Source organism: Lactuca serriola, chromosome 2, assembly GCF_051521515.1.
Source record: "Lactuca serriola cultivar US96UC23 chromosome 2, Lser_US96UC23_V15, whole genome shotgun sequence".
Lineage (NCBI taxonomy): Eukaryota > Viridiplantae > Streptophyta > Magnoliopsida > Asterales > Asteraceae > Lactuca > Lactuca serriola.
In genome coordinates, this window is record NC_136409.1 from 36,005,975 (window position 1) to 36,015,432 (window position 9,458).

Here is a 9,458-nt window from a genome sequence, read left to right on the forward strand (position 1 = left end):
AGAGATTAATTAAACTTAAGGGACTGGAACTGTAATTATAAGATAATTACATTTGGGCTATGGATCACCTTGGAATAATAGGTTGGACGAATTCTATGGGGAAACCCTTTAGAAATCGTCCAAGGGTTATTCTAAAAGGGTCCATGGTCTACTTAGGGCTTAAGCAGTCAAATTAGGGTTTCCTAGTTAAAAACCCTAATAGCCTACATGTATATATATATAGTATCCTTAAGCCCCAAAAACGTGGCTAAGAGTTCCTCTAGGGTTTCTAGACGTTTTGGGTAGCCTCCACTCTCTTTATTCTTCATCATCTTGCTCTTGGTGTTTGTGAGCCATTAGATGAGTGATAATTGTGACTCTAAGCTTTCTAAAGTCATTGTAAGGAGGAATTGAGATTGTTATTGCTACATAACAATCAAAGGTAATTCTTTAAACCCTAATTTCAGTTTATAATATGTTAGATCTAATATTGTAAGTCTTGGATACATTACATGTACAATAGAGAAACCTAGATCCAAGCATTAGGGTTTGTATGAGCACACAGGATTGTTCTTATGGCAAGAACCCATCATTACCTTCCTGGTATAAGTGGGTCGAAGGCACCAATGCCAGCCCACTAGTAGTTGTTTACAGTAGAGATGATTTTCTTTGTGATAGATGTCTGGTATGCCACTATCTGTGGAGATTTGTGTGCTTGTATGCTATATTATTACGTGGTAGTGGTCGAGGTGAAATAGTCCTCATAGCCTGTTGAAAGGACTGAAGGGGTAGGCCAACACCCATATATGTTAGGAAGTATGTGACTTATGTGTTTATGTACTAGGATGATATGTGGTAGTGATAGGGGTGAAATATTCTCCATTACCGGTTGAAAGAGACCGAAGGGGTAGGGCAGAACCCAGATATGCTAGGCAGTTACCGGTTGAAATAGACCGAAGGGGTAGGCCAGCACCCTGATATGCTAGGCGGTTACCGGTTGAAAGAGACCGAAGGGGTAGGCCAACACCCGGATATGCTAGGCATTTTGTTATTGTATGGTATATGGTATTATGGAGGAACTCACTAAGCTTTGTGCTTATGATTTTCACTTTTTGTTTCAGGCACTTATTCTTCGAAAGGAAAGGAGCTGGCATGATTGCAGCGCATCACACCATGATTTCCGTACACGAGATCTTTGGGATTTATACTATGATGATGTTTTATTATGACATGTTTTGATTATTGACATTCTGGTTTTGATATGAGATGACACGATGGATGTTTTATACTAATGGTTTTATAAGTACTTAATTAAAATGAAATTATTGGTCTTAAATTTTGGGATGTCACAAGTTGGTATCAGAGCCTTGGTTTGAGGGATTCAGGCACACTCTCGAGTGTGTCTGAACTCAAATCGAGGGTTTGAAAGGTTTTTACAAGAAAAAAATAAATTTTCTAATAAATTTAAAATCAATAGTTTTTGAGAAAGAACAAAGAGTGTGATGCATGCAATCAGCCGAGCTCAAGTATGTTTTCCCCAAGATACCCCTACACATTGCTATGATATACGATATGATTTTAAGAACTGCATGATAGATTAAGGCTAAGGATCTAGGAAGGATGCCTCGTATACCTACTGTATGTGCTTATTGAACTGCATGTTAGATTAGGGCTAAAGATCTAGGAAGGATGCCTTGTATGCCTACTAAATATGCTTATTGAACTGCATGATAGTATAAATTAGTCAGTAATATGATGGCCTGATTATGATATGCTTGGTTTTGGTTACTCAATGCTCGAATGTTGCTTTCTTTGTGCTTGTAGGAGTTCTAGTTCTATTTAATTAACTAGTAAACGGATACGTTAAGTTACATATTATGAGGACTAAATAATTTCAGAAGGTTAGGTCTGGCTCTATTTCGCAGCTCTTGTCCGAGTCCAACCGTTGTAGGGTAGGACCATTCATTCGAAGAATTATCTGGTCTTAGTAATATGTAATGGTATTCGCAAGCTAGTTAAGGAGAAATAGCAGGGAATTCTTATGCAGCTGGTGGCGGAGAGTGGGTCGGAGATTACCCTAGGGTAAGCCTAGGATGAGATTAGTGTAGTGAGCAGTAGTAGTGAAAGGGACTTGGTGGAGTCAAGGAATGTAACAGCCCGAATTTCCAGGTATCTTTTATGTTTATGTTTTTGGTGTTTTGAGAGGGGACTCGGCGAGTTGGAGCTCAGACTCGCCGAGTAGGACCACGGTTCTGGACGCGGGTTCGCGCCTGGACTCGGCGAGTCCAAGGTATGGACTCGGCGAGTCTGCACTGCTTAATGAAACCCTAATTTCTCGGGTTTGGGACCTATTTAAAGGGCCTTATGGCCGTCATTTGTGCTCACCAGTCCCTTGAGTGAAACCCTAATCGAGTGTGAGCGTTTGGAGCATAGAAGGAGGCCATTATTGATCTTGGAGGTGTCATCTTGCAAGGAAAAGGGAAGATCGGCTAAGGAAAGGCAAGAGGAGCCACTTCCTGAGAGTTTGGGGTCCAGAGCATCACATTTGAGGTAATATCTTCGAGCTATCCTCTGCTATGTTGATGTTTTCTTTGATTTAGGGCTTGTTGAGCCCTTTTGTGGCTAGATCTAGTGCTCCCTTGGTCCCTTAAGAGATTTAGACCATAGATCTGGACCCTTGGAGGTCCAGAGTGTCCCTTTGCCCAAGCTTTTTGTGAATCAATGGAGGTTTTGGATTGGAATCCTTATGCCTTAGGTCAAAATGCCATTTATGAGCCATGGGGTGTGTTATGAACACCAAGATAAGGACTTTACGTGTTGAATCAGTCTAGGAAGGCCAGATCTATGAATTGTTGGAGCAGATCTGACCTTAGAAGCAAGTTTGAGTGATTGCATGGCATGGACTCGCCGAGTCCGATGATCAGACTCGGCGAGTAGCTTGAAGATTGCCCTCAGATCGCCCGGTTAGTGGTCCAGTCGAGTCATAGGTTGACTCAGTGAGTCAGGGCGAGTCAGAGAGGGTTGACAGGTGGTCTGAGTTGAACTGGGACTCGCCGAGTTGTTCTTGAGACTCGGCGAGTTGAGTCGGGGTGGCCCCGCAATTCTTCCAGGTGGAACTTGTCGAGTCAGGGGGAGTACTCGACGTGTCAAAAGGGAATCCTAGAGAGATTGGTGAAAACGTCTAGACTCGCCGAGTCGCCCTAGTGCACTCGCCGAGTCCGATCAAAGTTGACCGTTGACCGTTGACCAAGAGTTGACTAGTGTTGACTTAAAAAGGGTAGTCAACCTTAGTGGTAAAAATGTTAATAAGAGACGTATGATGATATAGGGAGATTGTAGCTCGGAGGATCGAGCACGTGTGATTTCGGGATTTGCTAGCTATCGATATTCACGAGGTGAGTCTTCTCACTATACTATACCCGGAAGGGTTTTGACTGTGTGACCGGAAGGTCGGATATGGTATGAGACATATGTGCTATATGTGATAAGTTAATTGTGATATGTGCTATGTATGATATGCTTGATATGGGCCGGAAGGCATTATGTTATGGGCCGAAAGGCGTTGTAATGTGGACCGTAAGGTTGGCGTGGGTAGGACCGGAAGGTTTACCCAGCAGGGACGGAAGTCCCTTGAGACATATGGACCGGAAGGTCAGGGCCTGGAAAGGCGTATGTGCGTAAGTTGTATTTTGGGGAACTCACTAAGCATTTATGCTTACAGTTGTTGTGTATGTGTTTCAGGTACTAGCGAGGACCATGGGAAGGCGGCGACGTGATCTGTACACACTGATGGATGACTTATGATCTTGGGATTTATATGATTGTATTATAACGTGATACGTTGGATATTTATGCCTTGTTTTGGATGAAAATACATTTTTAGAAATAAAAAAATTTTGTTTAAAATTTCCGTTGTTACAATTTGGTATCAGAGCCTTGGTTTGAGGGATTCGGGTACACCTTCGGGCGTAACTGAACTTAAACCGAGGATTTGAGGAAAACTTTTAAGAACAAAGGCATAAAATTTTTATAAAGGATTTTGTGGTAAACAAAGATGAAGCAGTGTGTGCGATCAGCCAGCGCCCGAACGGTAAAGATCCCCAAAATACCCTTACAATGTTGTGTTAAGAGATATGATATGATATGAATTGTTATGCATGCTAGAAGACTAGGTATTCATGATAGGACTAGAGTGGCCTGATTTGTGATGCCTTAGTCTAGGGAAGTCTGTTGCTATGAGATGCTTTGAGAGCGAGCGGGTAGTTAGTGCATAACAAGAGTCGAGTACTCAGGATCCGGGGTTTGCGGAGGAGGACTTGAGATGAATGCTGATGCGGTGTGGTCGGTAGTATTGGGCCCGTACTACCAAAGACACCGGGTCAGTGGGCGACCCAAGTAAGAATCCCTGGGTATCGGAGACTGAGTAGGGTTGCATTATCGAGTACGTTTATGCTCGATAGAGTCTCTGATAGTTCTATGTTGTATTTCAGAGGCATCATGGTTGGACCACGCCACAGACCGAGTACGAGCAGTGTGAGTGACGAGGAGATTCGTCAGATGATTCATGAGGAGGTGGCTGCAGCGATCCGGGCTGAGATTCCGGAGATGTTTGGGTCTATTAAGACCATTTTGATGGAGACCTTTGATGAGCGGTACGCCGTGTTGACTGAGGCTGCAGCCGCTGCAGCTACCGCAGCTGTGGCCGCTGCCAGACCACAGGGAGGTGACTCGTTGCTGTTTCGGGAGTTCAGCAACATGAAGCCACCTGAGTTTGACGGGACGCAGGATCCGATCGCTGCGATGAGATGGATTGCTGATATCGAGGGATGCTTCTACACTTGTTCATGTCCGGAGCATCTGAGAGTATGGTTCGCCTTGAACCAACTCCGTCTGGGAGCAAAGGATTGGTGGAAATTCGTGACGGCGAACTTCACTTTGGTAGAGATTTCAGCTGTGACGTGGGAGAGGTTTACCTCTATGTTCAGAGACGAGTACGTTCCCCCGGTGGAGAGGGAACGGTTGGTTCAGGAGTTCTTGACCCTCAAGCAGGGTACTGATTTAGTTACGGTGATCACACGGAAGTTTCATGAGAGGGCGATGTTCTGCCCCGAGCAGGTGTCCACAGAGCAAGCTCGGATGAGCCGGTATTTGGGTGTGTTGAGGAGGGATATCCGGGAGTTCGTGTCGAACTCAACATATCATACCTTTGCTGAGCTTCAGGCGAATGCCAGGAAGCGCGAGATCGAGTTGGAGACCCAGGCCAGGGAGGAGGCCGAGTCTCAACGGGTAGATCGGCGGCCGGCTCAGTCTCAGCCGGCAGCCAAGCGGACTAAGTCCGCCGATTCGAGGGCGGGAGGTCCGAAGGGCCGCACTTGCGGAAAGTGCAGCAAGGGTCACGAGGGGACATGTCGATCAGGTGCTTGCTATAAGTGTGGCAAGGAGGGGCACATCGCTAGGGATTGCCCCAAGGGGTTTATGGTTTGCTTTCATTGCAACCAGACCGGCCATCGGAAGGCTGAGTGCCCTCAGCTTCATCAGGGATGTGCACCTGCTGCCAGGGCTACTGAGATTCGACCAGTGAAGGCCGAGGCCCCGAGGGCTCGTGGGAGAGCTTTCCAGTTGACTGCGGAGGAGGTCCGCGCTGCGCCTGATGTTGTGGCAGGTATGCTTTATTTCATGTATTTATTTTGATGTTGAGATATTATGCTTATGTTATGTTATGTGTAGGTACTTTCCTTGTGAACTCTGTACCTGATTTAGTGTTATTTGACTCGGGTGCGAGTCGGTCTTTTGTATCTTTGGCCTTTAGTCAGCATATCAGTGTTAGCCGTGAGCCGTTGAGTCGGCCTCTGAGAGTTTCTATAGCTGACGAGAGAGTGATTTGTGCCACGGAGGTTCTCCGTGGATGTGTGTTAGAGATTTTCGGGGTTGAGTTTCCGATTGATCTGGTTCCTATTGCGATGGGTGATGTCTGTGTCATTGTGGGCATGGACTGGTTGAGCAGATTCGGCGTGATTATCGACTGCGAGCGTCAGTTGGTGACTATACGAGACCCTAGTGGGGGAGTTCTTTCGGTGTACGGCGAGGGTACACGTTCGGGATCAACTTTTTGTTCGGCCGCTAGGGCAAGGCAGTGTCTACAGCAGGGCTGTAAGGGTTTTGTGGCGTATGTGATGGATACGCGAGTGACTTCCGAGAGGCCGAGTTCAATTGAGGAGGTTACGGTGGTGCGTGAGTTTCCTGATGTCTTTCCCGACGAGTTGCCGGGTGTGCCTCCTGTGAGGCAAGTGGAGTTCAGTATCGACTTGGTCCCGGTGGCCGCGCCTATCGCTAAGGCGCCTTATCGTCTTGCACCTCCAGAGATGCAAGAGTTATCCTCGCAGCTTCAGGAGCTGCTGGGGAAGGGATTTATTAGGCCGAGCAGCTCGCCGTGGGGAGCACCTATTTTGTTCGTCAGGAAGAAGGATGGTTCACACCGGATGTGCATTGATTACCGGGAGTTGAACAAGCTGACGGTCAAGAACCGTTACCCATTACCGAGGATCGACGATTTGTTCGATTAGTTGCAGGGAGCATCTTGGTTCTCCAAGATCGATTTGAGGTCTGGATATCATCAGGTGAGAGTGCAGGATGAGGACGTCCAGAAGACAGCATTCAGGACGCGTTATGGACATTATGAGTTTGTGGTGATGCCTTTTGGGCTCACCAATGCCCCGACGGTGTTCGTGGATCTCATGAATAGAGTATGTAGGCCGATGTTGGATCGATCGGTGATTGTATTTATCGATGATATTCTGGTATATTCGAGATCTAGAGAGCAGCATGAGGAGCATTTGAGGGAGGTCCTTGAGGTCCTGAGATCGGAGAAGCTTTATGCATAGTTCTCCAAGTGTGATTTCTGGTTACGGGAGGTCCAATTCTTAGGACATCTTGTTAACCAGGAAGGGATACTGGTCGATCTGGCCAAGGTTGAGGCGGTGATGAATTGGGAGGTGCCGAAGTCACCCTCTGAGATCAGGAGTTTCCTTGGGTTGGCAGGGTATTATCAGAGACTTATCAAGGATTTCTCCAAGATCGCAGTGCCACTCACCGGATTGACCCGGAAGGGTGTTGCTTTTTCATGGGGTCCCGAGCAGCAGACCTCCTTTGAGACACTTCGCCAAAGGTTGTGCGAAGCCTCGGTATTAGCTCTCCCGGAAGGGATGGAGGATTTTTTAGTATATTATGATGCATCGATTTTGGGGTTGGGAGCGGTACTGATGCAGAGGGGGCATGTGATAGCATATGCATCGAGGCAGCTGAAGCCTCATGAGACGAGATATCCCACTCATGATCTAGAGTTGGGGGCAGTAGTGTTCGCCCTCAAGATTTGGCGTCACTACTTGTATGGGGTTCGGTGTACGATATACACGGACCATAAGAGTTTGAGGTACTTGATGGATCAACCCAACCTAAATATGCGGCAGAGGAGGTGGTTGGATGTGGTCAAGGATTATGATTGTGAGATCCTGTACCACCCAGGCAAGGCTAATGTGGTAGCCGATGCATTGAGCCGGAGGGCGGAGAGCACTCCACTGCGGGATATATGTTTGAGATTGACCGTGATAGCTCCGGTACTGGATGCCATTCGTGGGGCACAGGCCGAGGCTGTGCAATCGGAGATGCAGAAGAAGGAGCGAGTCGTTGGGTTGGTTTCGGAGTTCGTTACGGATGGGCGAGGGCTTATGACTTTTCAGGGTCGGATTTGGGTACCGTTTGTGGGTGGTACGCGTATTACTTTGATGGAAGAGGCTCATCGGTCGAAATTTTCGATCCATCCGGGGGCTACGAAGATGTATTTGGATTTGAGGAAAGAGTATTGGTGGCCCTGTATGAAGAGGGACGTGGCATGGTTTGTTGAGAGGTGCTTGACCTGCCGTAGGGTTAAGGCCGAGCACCAGAGACCTCATGGCAAGTTGCAGCCATTGGAGGTTCCCGAGTGGAAGTGGGAACAAATCACCGTGGATTTCATCACCAAATTGCCGAGGACTGCCAGAGGAGTTGATGCAATTTGGGTGATTGTGGACAGGTTGACGAAGAGCGCTCACTTCCTTGTCATCAGTGAGAGTTCTTCAGCGGAAAAGTTGGCAGAGGTGTATGTGAGGGAAGTGGTATCTCGGCATGGGGTGCCGATCTCGATTGTTTTGGACCGTGATGTGCGTTTCACTTCCAGATTCTGGAAGAAATTTCATGAGGAATTGGGTACTAGACTGCATTTTAGTACTGCATATCATCCCCAGACAGACGGTCAGAGTGAGCGGACGGTTCAGACGCTTGAGGACATGCTCTGAGCATGTGTGTTGGATTTTGGGGGTAGCTGGGATGCGTATTTACCCTTGGCAGAGTTTTCCTACAACAACAGCCATCATTCGAGCATTGGTATGCCGCCCTTTGAGCTGTTGTACGGGAGGAGGTGTCGGACCCCCATTTGTTGGGGAGAGGTTGGGCAGAGAGTAATGGGCAGTATAGAGATCGTGCTTCAGACAACAAAGCAGATTCAACAGGTCAGACAGAGGTTGTTGACCGCCCAAAGCCGACAGAAGAGTTATGCGGACAGACGTTGATCCGAGCTTGAGTTTCAGGTCGGCGATCTCGTTCTCCTAAAGGTCTCTCCTTGGAAAGGAGTGATCCGATTCAGGAAGAGGGGCAAGTTGGGGCCCCGGTATATTGGACCATTTCGTGTGATTGCGAGGGTAGGCCGGGTAGCCTATCGTTTGGAGTTGCTAGCAGAGTTGGGGTAGATTCACGACACTTTTCATGTGTCGCAGTTGAGGAAGTGCATAGCCGATGAGTCGGCAGTGGTTCCATTAGAGGATAATCAGGTGGATGCGAGCCTGAATTATGCCGAGAGACCAGTGGCCATCAGTGATCGGAAGATCAAGGTTCTAAGGAACAAGGAGGTACCTCTGGTGTTGGTTCAGTGGCAACATCGGAAGGGATCGGAGATGACCTGGGAGCCGGAGCGTGAGATGCGTGAGCAGCATTCGGAGCTATTTTCAGAGCGAGACTTTGAGGGCGAAGTCTAGTTCTAGTGGGGGAGAGTTGTAACAGCCCGAATTTCCAGGTATCTTTTATGTTTATGTTTTTGGTGTTTTGAGAGGGGACTCGGCGAGTTGGAGCTCAGACTCACCGAGTAGGACCGCGGTTCTGGACGCGGGTTCGCGCCTGGACTCGGCGAGTCCAAGGTATGGACTCGGCGAGTCCGCGTTGCTTAATGAAACCCTAATTTCTCGGGTTTGGGACCTATTTAAAGGGCCTTATGGCCGTCATTTGTGCTCACCAGTCCCTTGAGTGAAACCCTAATCGAGTGTGAGCGTTTGGAGCATAGAAGGAGGCCATTATTGATCTTGGAGGTGTCATCTTGCAAGGAAAAGGGAGGATCAGCTAAGGAAAGGCAAGAGGAGCCACTTCCTGAGAGTTTGGGGACCAGAGCATCACAT